This window comes from Ischnura elegans, chromosome 3 (assembly GCF_921293095.1).
Source record: "Ischnura elegans chromosome 3, ioIscEleg1.1, whole genome shotgun sequence".
Classification (NCBI taxonomy): Eukaryota; Metazoa; Arthropoda; class Insecta; order Odonata; family Coenagrionidae; genus Ischnura; species Ischnura elegans.
Genome location: NC_060248.1, coordinates 27,025,969 through 27,050,943, shown reverse-complemented (window position 1 = coordinate 27,050,943; position 24,975 = coordinate 27,025,969). Strand labels below are relative to the sequence as shown.

Here is a 24,975-nt window from a genome sequence, read left to right as displayed (position 1 = left end):
TTTTATTATTACCTATGGTGTTGCACTCATTAAATGCTGCTTATGGGTGGATTTGTTTAAGTGAATTGGAATTATTTACAATGATTTAAATGCAATCTGCACCACTGCAGTTATAATAACCAAAATGAAGATGAGCTCATTGTAGCACATCAGTCATTACAACAAAACAATAAATAAATTTTGCCACTTGCAATATGCTCGTCAAAATTTATGGTAATTGGCTCTATGGAAATGATGTGTACAGCCACATTATAGCTAAACTTCAATCAAATCAATGGCTGTAAAAAATGTAAGATTTTAAAATGGCATTCAGCATCATGGGTAAAATAGATGAGCACTGCATGAAATAGCTGGATTGATGAAAACCCATCCTGAAGTTTGCTCTGAGAAAATGGCTTGGTGGTGTAACTAACTATAACACACCAGGCAAGCAATGGGGAGATCCTAGTACAAATTTCTGCTAAGTAACACATGTTTCCATGACAAAGATTATCCTTGGTGTATTTAACCCATAGTTACACGCTAAGTGGGGATTTTGCTGCATTTTTCGAAAATTCAAAATAGCACATTTACTGCATATAGATCACTGGTGGCACACTTTGGTATTCTATTTCTGTACTTTTTCCTCAACCAAGAACATTATCATCTGCAATTCCTTGATAGAAAATTATTCAAAGTATTTATGAAGAAATTTGCCTATTAATATGTATACTTTATTTTTGTTTCTAAATGAAAGAAAAATATGTACAGTCCTTTAAATACTAGAAGTTATCAAAATGCATTATTACACCCTAAAATTTTAATGTGTATTTAAGAAAACCAAAAGATATTAAAGTGCATCAAAATAGTCGCAAGCGTGCACTGGCACTATCCTTGCGGGCCTGTGTTGCTAAGGGCTCAAATGTGTTGATGGGAGCATATGGGCATGATTTTGTGCTCTATGAAGGAAAATAAATGCCTCTGAGATTTCTTGCTCATGCTTTTTCATGCACAAATTTATAAGCTGTCTCTCTATCATCCACTACCTAGATCATGTTCTTCTCATGATCTTCTCTCATAAATTCCACTCTTTCGCTACTATGGATCTAAAGAGGAAGAAGATGCCAAAATAGTTTTAGTGGTAGAACAACCAGCACAAATTCCAGAGATATGGGTTTGAATCCTGGTCGAGACAAATGATAGTTCTTGAGAGACATTTTTGCACTTCAGGTGCACTTACACTAAAAAGATATGCCTTATGGTAAGTCCGCATTTATTTCCTTGAATAATACATGGATCAAGCTCATGGCCAGGGAACGAGCTTTGGGGGTTTCAGACCCCCCCCCCCCTCCTACCAACCTCCCTTCTCCCTCATCCACCCCACCTTCTATTCCCCTATTATTTCCCCCTCCCCTATATTCCTCCTTCCTCCCCCAATGTTTTCTCCTAGTGGTGACTTCTCACAATACATCTACTCAAGGGCGTACCCAGGATCAAAACTAAGGGTGGGCAAGCCATGGTTGTCCAAGTTATAAGTAAGATTTAAGCATGGAAAAGGTGAATGAAACCAACATTTAAAGGAAACTGTAGCATCTCTTTATTAGTTTGAGAAATTATTTGCTTGAAAAAATATTACTTTCCTGAAAGACATTTGCAATTTTTGCTTCTGAGGGGGGCTTTGCAGCTGCTCCCTCTGGTACGCTGGGTACGCCCATGCAAGGTCGGGATAGGCCCATGCATCTACTGAGGAGACTGCTAGCTCAGGGATCCTCTGACATTCCATTTTTCAACATATTATTGTTTCATAAACCTGCCAATAGCCAGAGATGAATTTAGCTCAGATAAATATGCAAATTAGATATGGATCTGATTTATTGAAATAGATGCTTTGCCGATGTTTGAGTTGAGACAAAAATATCAAGATAGGCAACCCGCATACCATCCAAGCTGCCAACAAAGCAAATTTATGGCTACATAACTGAAATGGATCTTCCAGAATCTTCATGGGTAATGTGAAAAAAATGGTTTGATTGAAATGAGACTCAGAGAACTGGAAGCTATAAAATAGCTGTTGTTTACTTTTGATTAAGCCTTGTGCCTTTGTAAACTGCTTAACCCTTTCGAGACGGCGGAGTTTTTGTCTTAGCATGACTGCTGTACTGAGCCCCAAGAGACTCTTCTTTCTTGTGGTACGGAGCATTTTTGGAGGGCATTCGTTAAGAAGGGTCTCGCGGAACCTTTTTCGACCCCTCCACACGGGAACTTCGCATTATCACGGACTCCAAGAGTAGTTGTGCTCCCTCCTTTCCAGGTTTACAACCATACCTGCGGCATTGGTTCGCGGTCAACTTATGTATTGGTTATATGTATTTAGCAAATGGATAATTGTTGCTTACACGTAAATTGTAGACTTTGAATTGCTCTTCCTCATTTATTTCTAAGCATTGTTGAATTTTAAATGAAGTTCTAAGGCCAATATTGACGCATTTAATGCAGCAACAATTTCCATGATGATGTTTATACATAACTCGAGATATAAGTTAATATTTATCGTAGAATTTCGATTAAAAATTGTAAAAGCTGCTCAAAAGACAAATAATTCAATTCTTAGTTTATTTTTCTTGAGAAATGAACAAATATTTATTTCAAAACCTGACTGGATAAACAATTGTATGACCGCTGTCCCTTACCGCTAAGAGGGGTTATAAAAGACGAGGGGTCCAGGTACCTGCTCCCGGATTCTGACGGTAAATCCTAAACCCCGCAGGGGAGGGTCCCGAGACAAAGACGATGTAAACCCGTGACCGTCCTAAAAGGGGGAGAGCTAGAAAATGCATATATACACGGCTTTCGTTCTCCTGGCTAGGAAAATCTCACACGTAAATATACGGCCGTCGTCCCCCGGGTCAGGAAACATCCACACGTATATATACGTGTATAGTAGGGAAAAGGTTAAGGCCTGTCCTAACAGTACCCTGATTCAAAATACATATGTGCTAAGGTAATGAAGGTTAATTGAATGTTGTGTTTTGATCCTAAAGTGCAAGTGAAGTATTTGATCATTTTAGTTTACAAAAGCAACTGTTTCCCATCAGTTTTTCTTGAATTTCAAACCAATTAAAATACATAGTCCCATTTTATTTGCACAATATTAATCATTTTTATCACTTTGCCCTAACCTGAAGGGCCCCTGGGGGTGTCCCCCAACTTATCTTTTGTTGCCTTTTTGCTGTCAGGAGGTCGGGCTTACAAGCTGGGTAATATATTTGGTAGATATGTGCATTATGTATGGATCCATACATAACGAACATATGTACCAAAAGTTGAAGTATTGTGGTAAGATTAACCCAAGTTCATTTCCATAACTTTTACGTGAGTGGCACTATCAGGAGGGCAATCATTTGTGGCTCACATCCTTTTCCTTATTCTTTGTTTCAGTCGATGTTTCTTAAAAACCTTAGTCATTCTTTTAGACAGATATACATTTTAGTGATGGTGAGATTGTATATAGAGGTTATATGGGCTGATCACAACCAGGGGTGGATTCAGCATCAAATTAGGGGGGGGAATATGGAGGGTGGGGTCATGACCTGGGTAGAGAGGAGCGTACTCCCGTGTAAGCTTCCTACTAAGTGACACCTTAAATTGTACTAACTGGATGAACATCTTTGCATTTTTGGACTGATACTCACTTTGTCCTGATACTGCTGCGAATATGCCCAACACTGCTAGGATGCCAATGATAATCTTACTCTGGGAATACATTTTCTTCTTTCCTAAAACATTGATAGAGAAGAATTAGATCCTATTTCAGGTTTTGACCATTGAACATAGCAATAATGTTATAACTACACTTTATTAAACTCCACCAAATTTGGTTTGGTACACTACTCTTCAGAAATACGAGTAAGTACATTTTTAGCCTCTCATTACTGCATTTATAAATTGGAGTAGGCAGTTGAAAAGTATACTATAAGAGGTAATTCATTAGTTTTCTGTATACATGAACAGTGAATCCACCTGTAGAGCAGTTCAGTTTTCAATTCGTAGGATTTTACAAATTTGCAATTCGAAGGATTTGTAAAACAAATAATATTTTTCTGTCAATCAAAAGGATGAATTTATGGTGAAAAGAAAAAATTTGTTCTCCCTTTTCTTCCATGGAAATTATCAATAATACTAGAATACCAAAATAAAATTTAAAATCCTGAATTATCTGGAGTTGCTAGACTAAATTTTATGGTCAGGCAAATATTTGAAAAATAACTGTTATGAAAAAATTATGGATAATAGCATATGAATGTGCAATAGGTTTAAATTTTGTTTGTATGTATGTATAGTGATATGTCAAACCCAACTACACATAAGATTTACATATCACGATGGGTCTCACCCTTCCACCCTGGCCATTCTTATGTTTATAGCTGAAACCTCCTTGCATGTCAGTGCTCGCATTCCATTTCCTTGAGGTACTAGCCTACCTTTCTACTATCCTCTCAATGGAAACTGGACGTGAAAAGTTATACGCATTGTAGAGTGTTAACTAATATGGGAAAGTATCAACTGAATTTCTTAGTGATTGGTATCAAATTGAGCTGAAAATTACGATTAAGCTAATTAAAGCTTAAGGGAGTGGAATTCATGGCAGTAAGTGGAAAGCATGACAAGAATGGAAAGGAGGAGCTAGGATTTAATGAGGCTGGTTGCCACAGTATTGCCATAAAACAGCACTGTTACATTGAAGGTACTTGATTTGAGCAGACAGTTCCATAGAGTCAGTTAGATTGAAGGGCATTGATAATCTCCTACAAATAAAAATGAGGATGTCTGTTTGTCTATTCGCTGTGCGTTTCCATACGGCTCCATGGCTTGCGACCAAAGTCAGTAAATAGGTGCATCTTGTGCTCCCAAACCCCATAGTGCTACTTTTAGTCGCATCCGACGAGTCGTTTGCTCATTACCGTTTGTTACGTCATGTCCAGCAGCATAGCCAGGAATTTCATTCGGGGGGGATCCAAGATCAGGGGGAAAATTTTTGAAAAACAGGGTCAGAAGTAGAGGGTTTGAAACTAATTTTAACACTTTTCATAATCGAAAAAACTTCATTTTTCAAAGAAATCTTTTATAAATTCATTATTTTTCAATATTTGGTTTTCTTTCATGAAGGGAAATAATTGCGTTTTTATATTTCAGCGGGGTCCGGACCACCTGGCTACACCATTGGTCATGTCATACAACTTGTGTGGTTAGATATCTTGGTGGGTAGGCACACCTCTTGACGTGCTCAAAGGGGAAACATAACTCAAAGGATTCTACAATTCATCATCTTGGTGCAAGCCTTTTCACTGGGGTATGTCATCACCCAATGTTTTTGGTCTGTGCACATACGGACACAAATAATGATATTGTGGAGCAGGGTTCAAGCTGATCCCATGTGCTGCATACAGAAATCATTTTTTCCATGGTTTGCTGTTATATACCGACTTCATACCTACTTTGTTACTTCACTTATAAATACAGCCATGTGGCCATGAATTCCAAGTTACAAGTTTCCCGCTTCTCTGGGTACTATCATTCCTGGGCAAACACACTGAGTAGCCCGCTAGTTTCCAGCAGGCTACCCAGAATTATTAATTAATAAAAAGAAGTATTAATGCTTTGAATTCTTGGGCCATTCACAAAGCAATTTTTTCAGTTCTAGTTCAATTTTTTATTTATTCAGGAAATTTATCAAATGGCATATATGTATTTCAGTTGTTGCAAACTCTTTGGCCACCATCTACATTACCATATGTATACATAATTGTCACTTTTGTACCCATTTCCTTCAAATGCTCCACTCAAACATTTATGCGATTGAATTGCCCAACTTCCTTCATTAGTTCAAGGCCTCCACTAAAATATAGATAAAAATTCAATGACTTTGCTCTTTATTTTTATAATTTTTTTACCTTTCTCATCTTGTGAGCGATCTTCATATCGTATATGTCTCATTTTTTTCTTGCACATAAAAAAATATGGATGCCCACATTTTATTTCTGAAAGAAGGCAAGCCAGAAAAGTTTTGTTCATTGGTGGGGGTGAAAATTTTGGGGGATGCACTTAAAACCAAGTCTCACAAAAATGTCAGGGGGACCGGAACCCCTAGACTCCCACACTTCTCCACTATAGCTTTTAAAGAATGTGATAATTCCAATGTCCTGTTATTTATCTTTCTCCATTTCTATGGGAGAAACCAGACAAAAATGGCTATTAGTCCCTCCTGTGATCCTCCAACCGACAAGGACATCATGAAACCATCATGTTCAGACATGCTGCCAGAACTTTGCCTCGGGGTTACCGTGTTTTCAAGCGGGTTACTTATACTGGTAAATCATTATTATTAAAGTATTCTACCGATTGAGGTAGGTTTCCATGGCTACAACGAGGCATTCTGGGAACCTCTCTTTCTTTCGAGCACTTATCAATGTTTTTCAATTCCCATGCATCGGAAACCATCAATTTCATTAAATAATCTATGAAATTTTTTTGCATACTGCTGAAATTTATACTCATCGTGCATTTTACTGAAACGGCTGCAATTAGTATGGTTTGGCTTCCGTCTGTGCCGAAAGCCACTCAGGGGTGCCGACTTACAAAAAATATTGGGGGGGCCCAAACCGGGGACCTTGCCCCGTTAAGTTTTATAAGTAGTGAATTTTAAGTTTTTTAAGCATTTGAGAAGAGTCGAGAGAGATCAACATTAGAACCCTGATCACTCGAATCTCGATATCTGGACACTCCGGGGAAAATCGACAAGCCTGACATATTTTTTCATCACATCTGTAACGAATTTTTGGGGGGGCTCGGGCCCCCTCAGGCCCCATGGAGTAGGCGCCGCTGAAACCACTTGTTTTTCGAAAAATATTTGAAAATTAAGGTACCTGAGAAGGAAGTTAACATATTCCGATTTTTATAAAAATTCGTATTTTAAACCCTGATCTCAATCCGCGACTTATCATAATAAAAAGATAGTGAGAGGATTATTGCCCCTCGGATAGTTTTCTCAAATGGGGATGTATGGTAGGAAATCACCATACTTAAGGGGAAACATTTCGGGGGTAGCTGTAGCCCCCGAAGCATACGTGCCTGATAATGTAATTTCGCATTTTTGAAGCGCAATCTGGGGACAGCAAAGTGCAGCCATAGCAACGCTTCCACGCGCGTCATCAGAGATTGCAAACTTCCCGATTTTATTTTTGGAATCCATTGTAGGGAATCGAACAGGAGGTGAACCAGCGAAGAAATGGGTTGCTCCGGTTTATTTTTTGCCGACCTTTTCGACTTGTGAATCAGTGGTGTTAACCAGCGGTGGTTCGGATCGGAGCGATCGCGTAGGAGAGGAAAAATTGCTCTTTAAGGTGGTTCCACAATAAAGGTTTATATTTCAATCGCTTCATACTACAAGGACAAGACGCGTCATTTTGATGTGTTACCTCTACTCACTTAATCATATTGTCAATAATTTTTTTCCGTCACCTTCATTTTTTCTGACTTTTAATTATTTTATGGAATCTATTCTGGTAAAATATAATTAATTTTTTCACATTAAAAAACATAGTTATACCACCTGTCTACCTTAAAAGACCAACGCCCGTCACAATGACGGGTTTAGCGTTTCCATTTTATTTTGCAACGGTAACGCGGGTTTTATTCAGGCAATCACTACATAGCATTATTTCTGGCCATTCTGATGTTAGCACATTAAACATTCCTTATAACATTTTGAATGGAAATAGAAAGCAGCATATCTGCAATGCTGAGTGGCGTGTGGTAGGCCAGGAAAATGACTTTTTTAATGACTCAGCTGCAATTACATATAAAGGAAAAGGTTATATTTAATGAAGTTATTTATTAATTTTAACATTCACGAAGAAATACTTAAAAATAATTACTATTTACGTATCCATAAGACCCTGGTCCTCCTAGTGTTAACAACCAATATTTAAAAACAATTGGTCTATATCAAATAGCCACTTGTTAACGCCTTTCGTACCTCTGAGGCATTAAAGCTAGGATGTATTGCATATCATCATGGGGAAGTGGAAAGTAACGAACCCTCCCAAAAACAACCACCCTCATCCGACCTTGCGAGTCCATCACAACTTCCGCTTCGCGGGACGTGCGGAGGAGAATGTCACGAGGCCTTGGTCTAGGGGCGTATATGAAGGGGGTGGTCAGGGGGCCCGTCTCTCCTCCGGAGATTAAGGAAATAAAGAAAAAAATAAATTCAGGTATCTGAATTAGGCTAATGAAAAATGCGCGTGGGCCTCTCAGCAGCTTGCGGTGAAACTCCTTCCAATATATATTATTACTCGAATTTATTCAAAAATAAAATATTATGGGTTACCATATTTTTTAAATGCGTTACCTTAACTTTACATTGACCCCACCCTTCTATTATCCATCCATCACTTTAGGTTCTTGTCAAGCATTCTAAGCTCGAAAACGAGAACAGGGGTCTTTCAGAGGCATACATGGGCAAGTCGCCTCAAAATAAGGAAAATTAATGAAAAATACGTACCCCAAACCTGAATGAGTTAAATAAATGTTACGCGAGGACATGGCTATTCCATCGCATATATTTTTAATTGTATATTAGAAATATAAACATTATTAGGTTCCCCGTATTTAAAATGATTTAACCTACCCTACTTTTATTTATTGGCCCCCTACTATTATCCGCTAAATTGTTGCTAAGCATCATCAGCCAAATCAAGCCCCAAGAACCGAATTCGTCTGAACTGAATTTGATCAATATTTTTCACAAGTGCGATCGCTTCTCGTCACCAGAGATACGCTCGGCTTTTGGACCAATAATGGTAGTCCCCTCAGGGGCGAAAACGAGGGAGGGGGGTCGCCTCTCCTCTCCCCTTCCCGCAATGAAGATTTGTACACCCCACTGCATCAGCGAATTACTAAATGGGGAACTTGCATTAATTTTTTTTATTTCACAGGCGGACAGAAAATTATTTTCTGAATACAACAAAGAAAACCGCATGTATATCTGAGTTTTCCTTCGCGAGATATTTAATGATAAATATAACGAATTTTAAAGCGCGGGAAAAACTCCCTCACCCCCCAAGCCACTGCCGACGAAGCCTCGATGACGTCAAAGGTGCCTAAACATCACGCGAAGCTATTGTTGTGATTGTTTGTAATAGTTGTCAGCAGTTGTTAGAGCTTCGTTTGTTAGACGTGTTGATTATTTTATATTTAAAGATAAATATCCGACGATATAGGCTTGGAAGCCCTCATATTTTGCATTATTTATAATATTAATGTCTGAGTAAGGGCATAAAATATAAAACTGGAGCAGTTAAACCAAAAATTTTATAATACCTAAATAAAATCGTTGTAGGAGTCTGAGCCACGGCCATTGGAAGGGGGATACGTTAATTGTAAGTTGATGTTATCGACGGCATATCATTCATTTAAGTATGTAATTAGAACGATTTTGATGTTTACTAATGTCCGCTTAGCTTTTATATACAATAACTTCGTCCGTTTATTCGTAGGTACCGGAGAATTCGTCGTTTAGGACTGTCTGTGCTTGTATTATGGGGTGAATTCCAGTCAATGCAACTTTTGCTCGCTGATTGGAGACATCTAGGAACATTTTTGTGCCAAAATAGTGTTATTTTCAACGTGACATCTCCCGTTAAGCTACTGCTAATAATCACAGTGCCAGTGGTTGTAATGCACAAAGTTTGACAAGATTGAAAAATATCGGCCAAGAGTTATCAGTTATCCATTGTGATTGAATTGTAAAAAGTGCGATTACGCTATCGATAAATGTCTAACAGTAGTGTAAAAATTGTCAGTGGCGTGCTAATCTCCGTTGTTCACCGTAGATATGACATTTCACGATCACGCTATTGAAATAAAAACTGAGTGTGAAGTTTGTTATTCCATAATTTCAACGAATGGTAGTGAGAAAAGTCACCTATGTCCCTTGTGTGGGCTAATTTAAGGGTTTAAATCAGTGAATAAATAGTTGTTTTCATCATAACGAGTTCTGTTATTGTAAGTTGTACGTGATGAATATAAGAATGTGACTTCCAGTTTTTGATAAGAGTATTTGCCTATTTCCCACTATATTTTTATGGTATATGCTAACATATTGTTTATGGATTTACCTATATTATTGAAATAGGTTGTAGCTTGTGTGTGTTTTGGCAGCGGAACCGATTCGCGATCTCACATGTGGATTGTGTGCAGACTGTTTTGCTGTGAATTCGTACCATAGGACCTTCTCCGCTAATTCGGCGTTGCCAAATTCAACAGCACAGCTTACTCTAATGTCGACAGCACAGCTTACGATCGTTATCCTCCAGTATTACAAGTTTCTTTTACATCTCGATTTGCCGCCGACGTATAGCAATAATTTGTCTTAACAAATTCCATGAGGGTCGTGGCATCAATTTTTGGTGTCCTGTAAAAAGGCTGGTGTCCTAACACCCCATGCCACACGCCTTTTAGGCGGCTTAAGGGGTATTATGTAGATGTAGAAGAATTGCAGGTGTACTATTCGAACGAGCGGCAACGTTATCATCCATTTCTCTGATAACTAAAACATACGAAGTGAAACGCTTGTCCTTCATCATCCCGATGTCGCATTATTAATATCCCAAGTAGTAATCGAGGCACAATAGGAATAGGAAAACTTGCCCAAGAATAACAGAACAAAATAAAGTGACGATGAGCGGCTAAATACTCCGCCAAAACAAATTTTACAGCATGCGCTCAGCGTATTTCCCAACTCCCTACGGTTGTTTAGGCACCTATGACGTCACGCCTGGCCTCGGCAACGCTCGGGTGTCTTCGCGCAGTGGTCGGCTCAGAGAAATTTTTCTCGATTTTAAATGCAATTTTTTTATTTCTTTTGGCGTTGAATGGAGAAACTGAAGGTATTTTTGCGAGCTAATGTATCCATTTGACTTATTCAAAATAGTTTTTAGAGCAATCTACGACCCATGCAAGTTCCTCATTGCTCATGGGGCATCTCGTTTCTCACCATGGTATACGAATAATGAGCAAAAGTTGACACCCATGAGTGACATCAAAAAAATGTACTAATTTTATAATATTCACCATGGTTTCCAAGATGCTTTAGGTTTTAATGCTGAATATTAAATAAAAGGAAGTTCAGGTAGCCATGGGTTTAGATAAAAATTAATTAGTTAATGATGAGCCCAGCCGTGGTACCCAGGGGAGTTACCAACATGTACGTGATAACAACGGCCTCTTTGGCCTCCCTCAAACGTTTGGTATAGTAGAAGACGCCGACATCATAATTATAGCCTCCACCGAACCAGAGTTTCAAGCTCCCTTCATGCAAGACGATCCTACTGGAGAGCTCGACCTCAGGGTTCAGCTCTCATTGTCAGAGTAATTGTAAACAAGAGTGCTGAAGGTGGATGCGCAGTAACCAAAAGCCTTAACCACCAATGGAACTCCCACTTCAGTATTACCATAGGAATGGAAGAAAAGTTAGCAAAGAAATTGAGGACGTGTTTAAGGAGGCGCAGGTACCCCCTCCCAAAATGAGGGAAATATAGAAAAAATCAAGAAGTATCTGAATTAGTTTAATTAATAATAGGCGAGTGCATTGCTGCGGCATATAGTTATACTCCATCATATAGATTATTGTTACTATTATGAATTTAACCCTTCCGGTCACAATGCCCATAAAAATGGATATGACTTTTAGGAGATTCATACTCCCTCGTAAGTACATCTGTCCATAATAACGAACATTGACCACAAAAATTACGGTATGAAAGTTAGAGAAACTTTTTGGCACTTGTCTTCATAAGATCACATATTAATAAAAATAGCAAAATTATAATTTGTAACAACTGGGAAAAATGTCTAACTGAAAGGTTAAATATATCATGGGGTGAATATTAGGGACGGGACTAAGAGGGCCACACCTCCCCAAATCAATAATCTAAATGATTATCTATATACGCAACTGAATGCAGTATTCATGCATGCATCTCACAAAACTCCGTTTCCCTTAGCTAGCTTTTGAGTTAATGGAAATAAAATTTCCGATGGAAATATTCGACGAATGTAGAAGTACAAAATTTGTAAATTTTCACAAATATAATTAATGCGTTCCAACGCGTTTTGACGCCATGGTGTCATTCTAGAGTAACCACTCGCCTTAGCGTCTAAACACGTCGTACCAACTAAAAAAATCAGGGAAAATATACAGAGGTTGTAAATATTCATTCAGCATGATTTTTCACCGAGTGAAAGCCGAATCGTTCGATTCCGAAACAAACGAAAATGAAAACAAACGCTATTGTCGTTTCAGATCCACCGTATGATCTCGGATTTGGCCATTTCAATCTTAGTTGCTCGCGTCGAAGCCAAAAATCGCCGTTGTTCCCAGATTCAGCTACGGAGCGGAGAGAATGAATTGCCTGCCGCTCCGGATGAGGAGAGGTTTCGATAAACCCCTTTGGCGGCGTTCCGGAGCGAAGCAATTAGGATGAGATACCTACTCACCCCTTCCGCCGGATTTTTCCTTTGGTGACGTATTACTCCCTAATAACTTATGCTGTCTATTATACAATCTTAACGTTTTAAGAGTACATAAATTTCTTTCCTGTATGTTATATTACTAGGGATACATGAAACTATTAACAGCCGCGGTCTGCTCTATTGTACTTGAAATATTTCAGAACGAAAGCGCATGTTTTTAAAGGGTGATTCGTCAACGGCAAAGACAAAACATAACCGGGCGAGAAGCAGCAATGCGTCCCCTTTAGATGCAGGACGCTCCGGTTTCCTTATCCCATTCAGAAGTCGACCAAAGGCAATCATAACAAAAGGCACTCACATTATTATAAGAGTCGCGGAAGAGGCAGCTTGCACTGTCAATAATCTGAATGCATTGGATAGTAACGCAATCCAACTCTAGTGAGAGCAGTCTATTGAGAAAATCGACAATGTAGACCATTCCAAGAGCACTCTAGCTAGAGCTACTCCCCGCACTCGCCGTAGAGCTGCTCTTGTTAAGTGCTTGTTTTTTTGACTAAATTTCGGCCTCATCGCTCGCGTTGTGCATGTGGACACTACCGCTGTCCACTAGACTAAGTTATCACTCTAGCTTGGAGGTCAAATAATTTTCTCTCAAAGGAGTAAATCAAACCTTTCCGTGAAAAATGGATAAGAAAAGGGGAAAAAATGGCCGTGACTTTAATTCAGCAGTTTAAACGTTACCCAGAGCCTAGGAATATCTTAATTAAGGAATGTGAGGTTTGACAAAAAAAAGCAAAATTATTGAAGAAGATTGCAGAAAATTTATTAATGGAGGATACTGAGATTCCGAGGAAGTAGCACAATCTAGTTTCCAAATGAATACTTTACTCTTACTATTACAATTTTCAGTAATAATATAGCAGTAACTGTAGATGCTAATTGCCTTTGACAAGGCTTGGCATCTATCCGTGAACATTCCTCAGTTCACTATTACACACTATATCTTTCTCTCCACAAAAACTGAGCCTACTCTGGCTAAACCTGTTGTGAGTACAACAGGTAGAGTAGTATCGGGAGGGTAAATTTCGCGCAAAAGTCTATGGACTAAGGCTCGCCACAGCTGCTTAATAACCTCTAGAGAGAGTCTCGATAGAGTAAAATCTCTCGTGAGTGCGTGCAGTCCCTAAATTAGGATAGAAAACACCGAAAAAAAACAATACATCCAAAATCCCCAAATAATATTAAAGAAGCCTCGCGAAGCTGTATTGTGATGGCAATGGAAATGAACTCACCTTGGTATTCGGCGTGCTCTAACAAGTGTTCTGTGAATTGTTACTCCAGTTGATTCCGAATCGTCAAGTGGAGAGATGGCGAGGGAAGCGGGCGAGGCCAGCGCATATATAGTTCCCCCTCCACCTCGGCCGTCCGTTTCCCGCACGAAAGCCGAGAGGGCCGAAACCTGTTATTTCGCGGTTCCTCTCCGTGGTGGCGACGTCAAAGAAGAGCCCCCGCGGCTTCCTGAATTAATTGAGACCAAAAAAATTGGGAGGAAAATCATCATTTGATGATTCCTTCCTCCTCCCATCCCCCAATCTTCTCTGGACGATGCCTCTTCTCAGGTCCAGAATGTTGTATTTTTTTTGTTCATCTTTCGAAAGGATGTCCTTGACACTCAAAGGATGTTCGCGTGACTTTTTTATCCGTTGCATCTTTCTCACCACTCCACCTTCGAATGAAGTTTCGGCCGGGGTCAAAGACACCTAGTCTGTGGTTCCGTCCGTGACCCGGCCGTTGGCTTCGCTTGGAATTTTCGTCCATCGCGTTTCCTAATCCCGCCAGTAGGAGGCTTCCAGTGTACCTGGGCTTGTACCTTGAAGTTGACTGCTATGATTTATTTATTTATTATAGTATTCTACCGATGAAGGTAGGTTTCCATGGAGTACTAAAGAAGTAATCTGGGAGCCTCCCTTTCCATCTTCTAGCACTGCCTTATTCAATTCACTGTGAGGCCTACTCCCTTTCAATTTATCCAAAAATCCTATTCTTTTCCTTCCCCTCCCTCGTTTCCCTAACATTCAACCCTCTAACATCATTTTCAACATCCCCTCCCCGCTGAGTACTCCTCCCATCCATACCTTCTGTCTCCTCCGTATTACATCTAAAAGCTGCCTCTCCTCGCCAACCATATCCAGCACTTCGTCGTTTCTCCTCCTCTCTGTCCATTTCATACACTCATACATAACGATCCTCTCAGAAGCTCCTTTCTGTTCATGAACGCCTCCTCAAAAAATCAAACGATGAAACTATTATCGAAACAAAAGTGTCCACAACGAGAATTCCAAAACGCCTAGAGGTTTCACAACTATAAAGACAATATAAATACCAGTGGTGTGAGAGAAAAAAATTATCTTCTCTGTTTTTTTAATTAAAGTATCCCACCGATTAAGGTAGGTTTATAAGAGGCATTTTGCCTATTACATCGGACCGTGTCCTCTCTCAGCTTGGACTTCCCTCTTCACTTCACAATATGGCCCGCCCCCTTCCATTCTATCCAAAAATCCTATTCCCTTCCTTCCCCTCCCTCGCTTACCCAACATTCTTCCCACTAAAGCTGTTTTCAACAGTCCCACCCAGCTCAACACTCGATCCATTCAGACCTTCTGTCTCCTGGGTGTCTTATTCAAAAACTGCCTCTCCTCACCCACCATATCCAGAACTTTGTCCAACCTTTTCCTCACAATCCACTGCACCCTCTCCATTCTCTTAAATGAAAATACATTTACTTATATAGTTTCATGAAATATAAAGTAAATATATATATTTCCATATATATATTAACTTTATATTTGATATATTCTGACTTGCGATTTCTCCCTTATAAGTAAGTAATAAATTGAAAAATATCAAGCTGTAGTTTCGTCATTCTTGGCCTGCATAGTTAAGTACACGCGGTATGTCCACAATCATCGGTTCGAACATCATTCAAAGTTCAATAACTTCAACTTACTTCACTCTCTCACTCGGTAATTCTACCCGAAGGTTGGTTTGGACAGGTGAGGCCGCTAAGCCATAGGAGTGTGGAATTTCACACATTCTGGGAAGGGGACCAGTTCCATTCCCTGGACCACCTCGGACTTCATGAGTTTTTGCTTGGGGTACACGAAGTCTTTTCCCGGGATTGGAACTCAGGACCCATAAATCTATGGTCCAACGCTCCACATCAACGTAGCTAATATATCGATTGAAGATCGACCGAGCGTAATAGTAAATTCATTGTTGATAGCCTAATGCTTTAGCAGTCAACTTCAACGCATAGCTCGGTAGCGGCCAGCATCGACTACGTCATGTCGTTACAGAATAAACCTAAAATTTTCCTTTGCGTCCCTACGTAGACTTTGCTTGAGGCATTAAATAATAGCTGAAACTATTTTATCCTATTTACTTCCATTGTTGGATAGGTCGTTGATTAACTTCTCTTAAAGACTCCAAAATTGGCATTGGCCGAAACTTTTATATTATGATATATACACATGTACCTAACGACTAAAAAAAGAGGTACTTTCACATTCAAGATGCACTTTTAAAAATATATTAACTTTTACAATTTTATTAACCACGGCGCTTCAATTCTCCCATTTTAAATACATAACAAGAGGCTTGTAAGCCAAATCTATCAATAACTATGGTTCGGATACCAATAACTATAGAACCTACAACTTTTATGATTCACTAAGAAAAGCCCAAATAATTGTAATTGACATTATTAATTCACTGCTTCTTTCTAAATTTATGCGAGAGCTTAAGTGGGTAATTGGATTCAAAATAGTCGCATTAGTAAGAAATACGTTCGTACAGTATGATAAAAAAGTTTCTACGAATTCTGAAATGAAGTAGCTATTTGAGAAAAGTAAATCAATTATTTTTAAACATAAAAATTTAATCATCATCACCGGTGAACAATCCTAAGGTTGGTTTGACGCAGCTCTCCATTCAATTCTCTTGTCAGCTAAAACATCACTTTTCACATCTACGCATTTCATCTCTTTCACATCCTTCTTTACCTGCGCCATGTATTTTATTCGAAGTCTACCTTTCCCGTCCTTCTCTTCTTTCTCTTCGATCCCCTCTTCTCTTCTCAGTAGTATAATAATAATTTATAAGAGTTAGTAATATCTCTCCCCCTTAATATGCCCTTGGCGTTAACTTTTGGAGAGAAACGAATTGGGTTCAAAGAGGATGCCAAGATTTTGCCACGGAATGATATTTGATGTGTAATTCTACAAAAAGTCTTACACAATCAATGACAGGTAATCGATTTCGTCCAAATTTGTGGCGCAATAAAAACAAAAATCGGACATTTAAGCTTTACTTCATGAATGAGAGGACGAACTCAATCGCCGATGTACGCTGCTAATGTTCAGTTTCCTGGTGGTCTCGTGAAGCTTGGGTCAATGAAGTCCACGGACTCATAGCAGTCCATTTGTATTCCACTCATTAAATGAATGAAAGGAACGGAGTTGCAAGTAATGATTAATTTTGGGTAATATGTTACCATAGATAGTTACTTTTAATATTTTAACTACTTCTTCCATCAACTTGCTGTTTTATGAAAGCAAATTCTTCTTACTTGATCTTAGCATCGCTTGATACATTTACTCCTCGTTTTAAAAGTGATTATCCGACGTTTCTGATTTCCCAAGTCCAAAGCTCTAGCTCTAGCTACATAGAGTTTACCCCCTTGAGCTAAAATCTTCAGGTAAATCTCATTTAATACTCAATTTGTCGTATTGACATCATGTCATGAAAAAATTAATGTAACAGTCCTTCGCGCATATAAACCTCTTAGAGCGTTTTATAAAGAATGTGAAAAGGAAATGAGATCTGCTTGTAACTGTTAGTAATAGTTTCTGAGAAATTTAATTTTAATTGAAAGCCTAGAAAAAATTTAGCAAGTAGTAACCATTATTAAGGTCAGTTATATATTTCTAACTCATGGCTCATGACAAGCTAAGAATACCAAATGCAAAAGAACTAAGAATTACCATTGACGACTATGAATTGTAGCAATAAAATATGTAGCCAGGTTGGCATTTATTTCTTCGATCATAACTCCGCGCTATAATAACAGGGCATACGATGAATTTCATTCATCCGAAAAAATTGAAGGCACTAACTCGTTGTCGCCATCGAAACCCAGCAGATCCTCGAATGCTATAATTTCCATTTCTGCGTGTGATTACCCCAGACGATCATAATCCATCATTTCCCCAGTGACAGCCAAAACTAAACACGGGTGTTAACTCCTTCCCAGTTGAATAATGCGGAAGGAGCGTCATGGATCTCTTTCAAAGCACTTCCGAGGCAATAAAAAAGTCTGTTTGTGGAGTGGATGCGGATTTTAGGGTCGCTGATCCTCATCCAATTTCTCCTGGAATTTTTCCATAGCCCATTGCTTTTTTTCCATCATACGTGGAACTATTCTTCAACAAAAATGACGTCAAATATTGTATTAAAATGACGCCATAAATTTAGTATTTACATCGGCTGAGATTTTCTATCAGCTTGTGACCACGTCAATCGAAAAAAATGTAAATTACAACCAGAATGTGAATTTCGTGATGAAAAACTGCTATGAGATGAGTACTAGCGAAGCAGCCTTCGTAAAAATAAGAGCTATACTACGCGCCATACTATTTCATGACTACATACAATTCATGACTAATTAGCAACAAGGCCTTGGCCAGAAAAAAAATATCGGGGGATTTAGTTGGGGTCAACTTCTTCTCTCATTACTAATACAATAATACGATACTAAGGTAATAGAAATGAAAAATATCGCTCACTAAATCAAAAAAATTACACAACTACGAAATAATTAATAGTGCATATAAATATAAATAAACAAACAAGAAAGCGAAGAAATGAAAGCTGAATATCCCGAAGTATAAACGACACAACCTGTTTATATCGCCTCAATTTATAATGTGAAAATTTCAATACAAAATTAACAAAAAAAGCTTTTTGGTGATAACTAATAAATAAAGAAACACAATCAATCAACTATAACAGACACAGTATGAAAGACAACTTTTAGACAACTGCCTTTATGGTGACCTTTTGAAATAGAAACCCACTTTCTTCCAAATGATTGTGGCACCTCCATTTTAGGGCTAGCCATGAATTTCTTTGCGTACATACTACTATTCGAACCAAAATTAAAAATGAACGTGAGAAAAAAAACAAGAAAAGTAATGCTACCAAAATCATATAAATACATTAAAGGGTATGGCTTTTATAAGCGTTCAAACTGGAGTCTCTATACTTTTGGTACGGAGAGAAAGAAGTTCGCCCCAGCATTATTCCCTTCGTTTCATAACCGCTAGCATCACCCACCTTATGAAAGTATGTTCGCTCTCATTCATCAAGACCCTTTTAAAAGAATCACGGGGCATTTGAACCGTAAAGGAAATGGTTTCTGAAGCACTGTGTGACACAGTTCGAGAAAAGAATATTTCATAAATTGACAGTTGAGAGACACCGAAGAAGAAAACAATATCATTTCAGTGAAGCATTTCCAACAAACTATGACATGAATATATTTTAATAAATGTAATCAGAGGCGTAGCCAGGAATTTTGTTTCGGGGGGGGGGGGGGTGGAAATCCAAAAACAAGGGGGTCCGGAGGATAATTTTTCAAGAACAGCGTACCGAGTGAAGGGTATTAACTAATTTTAACACTTTTCATTTCAAAAATATTAATTTGTCAAAGAAATATTTTGTAAATTCATGATTTTTCAATATTATATCCTTTATTATTTAATTTGACTAGTTTTAATTATTAAAGAAAAGGGTAATCCTTTTTTTAATGGTGTAATAATTTATCGCTGGCGACTTTCCCCTCCTCCATGGTTAATTTAATTTTTTATGTCTCAATATTTCGGGGGAGGGGGGGAGTCCGGCCCACCTGAATCCATCTCTCTACGCCACTGAATTTAATAGTTAATAACCCATCTTCCGGCAAGAAGTGGTGTTTGATAAAAAAATTCTGTAAGCGCCGATCCTGCATCTATTTCCGCGATAAACTAAACGACTGATCTAAAGATTTTTGCGGGATTTCCGACGACACCGTCGTCATCAGACATTAAACAACGCTGTGGTATCCCAGAAAACATTATTGTATCAACTATTCATCGTGGGATCACCGCGGAAGCCTTCGCAAGAAAACCGGTATATTAAAAAAAAAAAAACAAATACATGTGGCTTTTGGTAAATCAGCTAATACCTTTAGACCTAAAATTAATATAAGGTGAGTGAAAACATTGTTTTTATTATTAGTATTGTCATCAAAAGAATTTTTTGCCGAATCGTAGTGATAGAAAATCATTTTAGCTCATTCATTCCCCCATCATCAAAATAAAAACAACATTGAGCATTACGCAACATGCTTCAAATTCAGCATCCGGCGTAAAAGGATGGAGGATGCGAATGGTTTTTACCACTCAGAGAACATGATTATCTTTAAAACCAATAATTTTTCCATCCACATTCTCTTACATTTAGCTGAGTTTAACTGAAGACTATGGAATTTAGCATAGGGCGAAAGGCCATACTACCGATACTACCGCGGGCCAGCAGAGGGCATATCTGGCGCCGCAAAAATACTTTCGTTCACCTTGTCAACTGGTAAAACGTAGCCGTACGGTGACATTTTATCAATTGGATTTTCCAAGCTATAGAGAGCGGATGCGATAGCATATTGTGGCGTTATAAACGAAGTTTAAACGCACTGGTTACAGTATAAAACAGCTACAGTGAATAATACATCAATCACTTAAGTAGCAGAAGAAGAAAATAGTTATCTCGCAGGGATTTGCAGCGAGCTACAGACGGCGGAGTTCCAACTTCGACCAGCAGAGTTCGAAAATAACTCCTGAAAATAAGATATTTAATTTATTTCCTGATATTGAATCTTATAATCGATTCCATTAAGTGGATTTGGAGTTGATACCAAAGAACAGATCTCGCCATCTATATTATCCGCCACGTACATCATGGAACGGATTTTAAAGAGAGTTGCATCGAGCATCTCCGGAAGTGTGCTGGGCAACAGCCTGGAGGAGAGGCTGGATTATGAGTATAGTGTCCACCTGGAGCACATTCAACCGAACTTGAATGGAATGCCCAACGAGCTTCTCAATCAGGCAGAAAGGTTGATTTACCTGGTCGGAGTGACTACCAAAAGCCTGGAAGAAAAGGAGAGGCGAAACATCCACCTGTTCGTTCTCCTAAATGACATGGCATCCGGAACTCACACGGGTATACACAAGAACACGAATTCCCCAAGGCCAGGGGAACCAATGCCTCCGCGTCCGAGAATGTACTTCGACGACACCAAAGAGGAATCGCTGGTTACGGAGGTCATTGGAGAAGACCTGAGCGACGCTTTGTGCTCAGAACTCAACGGAGAAGAAGGTGATGGTGCAAAGTCGGCCAAAAGAGGGCGTGTTCAAGAGCATCCAGTGACACAAACTCCTGTCATCGCTAGTGACATCTCGCCTGTAGACACAAACCGTCCTTCCATCCCGGCTGAAAAGAAAAGAGAAGGACACGACCATGGAAGGGATAAAACCGACGCTCGTCCAGATGGCGACGGTGAGGTAATAAATTCAATCCATTCCAAACCTGTGAACCGTGGCACATTTAATCATTCTGCCGTACCAAATGAACAGAATAAAGAAGGCAGACGCGAGAAAACAGATTACACTAATACTCGTGTCAGTGTTGAATTTGTGGTGGTAAATTCTCAGCTTTCCCCGCCAAAAAATCATGGAGTTTCATATCGTTCTTGCGTGCCAGCTAAACGGAAGGCAGAAAGCTTGGATGAGGAAAAGGATTACAAAAATGGGAACCTCAACGCCAAACGTTTCGCAATAAATGCACGCCATATTGAATCAAAACAAGCTGATGGCTTTAAAAGGTCAGATGGGAATAGAATATCTGGAGAGAATGGCAGAATGGGATGCAAGTATACACACTTCCATGGCGAAGGAAATGTCGTATACCCTATCGACGTCGCAAATGAACGCATTTATTCCGGCGACCATCGAGTTCTTCCATCCGAGAGTAAGGGAATTAAAAGGAAAAATGCAATTGGTGGCGAGAGTCCTCCCTTTCATGGGAACGGTAACGTTGTTAATGCACGTCACTTCTCACCAGAGCAAGTATATGATTTGGAGAATTCTGATATGCCGCCTAAGAAGAAAAAATTGTGTCATAACATACAAATGGGATGCAATGACACTTTCGGCCGTGGTGAAGGTGAGTTATCAAACTCAATGTATATCCCAATAGAACGTGCTGATGCCCACATTAATCCTAATACGTTAGCTGAAAAAGAAACTCAGGAATTGGATAGTACAATGGACTGCGATAGCCCTTATCTTGATACCGAAGGTGACGCTAGGAACCCAAGCAACATAACATCTCAGCATTCGCAAGAGGAGAAAATAGTGGGCTGTAACAAACTAATTGGATGCAATCATGCTCATTGCCCTGGTGAAGGGGATTGTTCAAATCCAATTTATATCCCATCAGAACGTGTTGAGGCCAACAGCTATCTTTACATGCTGGTTGAAGACGATAGACAGGAATGGGACAATAGAATGGACCGCGAGAACCCATACCATCATACCGAAGGTGATGTTAAAAACGAAAAATACATTCCATCAATACAGCCTAGTGCTTTCCACCATCCTTATGAGCCGGCTGACCAGATGGAATTCTGTACCCATGGAATGGATGCGATGAATCCTTGCTTCCAGCCTGAAAATGACTTTGGGCACCCAGGCCAACATGAGCCCACAGAAGAATGGGAAGAGCGGGAAGGTGCGATGCTCGGTGTCAGGTTTGCAGCTGATCCACCAGCACCGATCTATCCGCGATCCGCTATCTACCAAAGACATTCATCCGAAAATGTAAGTACATAATTCAAAGAAAGATCTGAGGTTTTCCCGGCGTATGATGTTGTCCCTGATGACGATGGACGACACGACCATCGAAACGTCGACAGAGATGGAGAACCTTATCCGGTGGGAAACCCGAAATAACTTCAACTACATAATTCAAAGTGAATTAGAATACTTTTGCAGAGTGTAGAGGGTTTCCTTTCTCTGAGGAACATACGAAATATGTACAGTCGGATTCAAAAGTATTGCAACAAATGTAGCGGCGCCACTTTCGCCGCAGTTTTGAATTCGAGTTTCGGTATTTTCTATTGCACCAGTGGGAGGGAAATTTGAACAACATTCCCACTTCCTACAATATTTTTATAGCAACATCATTAAAGGGAAATGTATGCGGGATATGTGCAGTGTTTATTACCACATAAATTGTGCAGCTCATGCTAGATAATAAATCTACGTCCAGAACGTCACTTTACTTCCTCTCGTAAGTTGGCCGATCCGTCGAAGTATATTGTCGCTTACAATTGACGCTGAAGCTTTCCGATCAACGATAGCGAACAAAACATACACATGAAATATCCGCCGCAATATCACAGCAAATAATGCCACTGAGTGTTAAAATTCAGTTTAATTTAGTGACACTAGAAGACTGGTTCATTCCCTTTCCTGAGAAATCTCGTTATGAATACCATTCGGAGTCAACGAATGAGATGGGCTCGTGGTTAAGGAGAAGACCTACTAAGGTAGTAATCCGAAGTCGGTGTTTCGAACCTCTCTGCAATAATTTTTTTTCAGTTACATGGTATGGCGGTAACAATTTTTAAAATCCACTTTAACGCATATTAACTTAATTAAACATTGCTGTCGTTATAAAAGGGCATAGCCGAATAAGAGGTTGAAAAGTCCCCCCTCCGGGATTTTTTTCGGACTTGCAGCATAGGATTTGGGATCAGAAAGGACTAACCTCCGCACACTTCCAGCCCGCTAGAGGCCCGCCAGGGCATGACCACCTAGATACTCATGGGTATGAGTATCTAGGGGTGCGGTCCGTTGAACGCTACCAATGCTTCGGAGCGCCACCAAGCGGTCCGTTATTCGCTACGGAGCGCTACAGGTTAGGCTGTGACGTCACGGCAAACGTCATACACCCGTTTCCCGCCTCGCTCCGGACCAGCTCCAGACGCTCCCCTGAAAACTTGGGTCAGCGGAGGAGCGAGTCAATTTTTGGCGGAAATTCGAAGGGAATGCACTGAGGCAATAGAGAGTTTACTCACGTTGCAGATGATGGACGCTGAATGTGGACACCTTTCTCCTATATAAGTGACTACGAAGTAACGGAGTAGACGCCCTTAATAAATAGATGTAAATTTAATTGTGATTTAAATAAATATATAGCAAGAACTAAATATCGACAAACATTCTCGTATCTCCCACAAAATGAACTCAAATGTCTTTGGAAGCAGCCTTTACATACAAAAGGCAACAAAAATTATTAAAAGGGGCATGTAATATAAAGAAAGGATTGTAAGAACATATATCGACAAATTTACTCATGCCATAAATTAAAATCTGAAGAAAAATAGGATATACATGAAATAGATTAATGTTTTTTAATAGTCGTTAGCCATTATAAGTTAATATGTTTCAACTGGAAAAACGGTAGAGTACCTACTTTTTCCTTTACTAGGGTAATGAGTTTCATTGAGAAGGGTAGGCGAGGGTTGGTGTGAGAAATACAGTCCAAAGTTTCTTCCTTTACTATGTGGAGCCTCGGTATTGAAAAATAAAATTCATTTTAATGATATTCAAACATATTTATTAATATTCAATGATCATAGTCACCTCAATTCGCAATTAAAACCACATATTCGATTTCATAATCCCAGTTTGCCCACCCTCGTTCATTTCCGCCATCTTGACTTCGCTCCGGACCGGTGCTCCGGAGCACTTCCGTCTGTAGCGTCTGGTAGCGAAAGTAGCATTCATTGGACCGCATCCTAGGTGGTCATGGCCAGGGCCGGCTAGCTTGAAATTTCGATTTCCACTGTTATTTAAATATCTCGGGATAGAAACAATATTTTTCAATGCAGTTTGCGCCATTTGATGTCTTTCTTAATGAAGCAGATGCCTAATGTTTTTCACAACTTTTCAGTGGTATGAGGAGAAATGGCGTCGATTTGAAAATTTAAAACGCTAGTTTTCATAAAATATTTTTGAGAGGGCCACAAAGAAAAAATGTGTTTCGAAGGAGTATTTTAATACCTTTCGGCTAATTTAATGAAAATGGAACATTAAGGTTCTGGAACACCGCGAAAAACAATAAAATATACGATTTTGGCCATTTTTTGCTGTTTATTCCATGACCTGTGGCCCCATAACACCCGTTTCATACCATCTCGCACATATTTAGTCCTCTCACTAACGCTTAAAATCATAGCGATTGTTGCATGATTCATATAATAACAAACGGTCTCTTCGTTATAATATGAATCTATTTTAC

The 24,975-nt window shown here is 39.3% G+C and overlaps 1 long non-coding RNA gene across 2 annotated transcripts in view; it reads right to left on the bottom strand.

Annotated features, from left to right (window-relative positions):
* The window catches only part of LOC124155586, a 45,187-nt gene that overhangs the window by 4,135 nt on the left and 16,077 nt on the right, over positions 1–24,975 (bottom strand). For both annotated transcript variants that reach the window (XR_006864204.1, XR_006864203.1), the window contains 2 exons: positions 13,806–14,031; positions 3,672–3,755 (listed from right to left, as the gene is read on the bottom strand). This is a non-coding gene — a long non-coding RNA (uncharacterized LOC124155586). The remainder of the gene's footprint in view (positions 1–3,671; positions 3,756–13,805; positions 14,032–24,975) is intronic.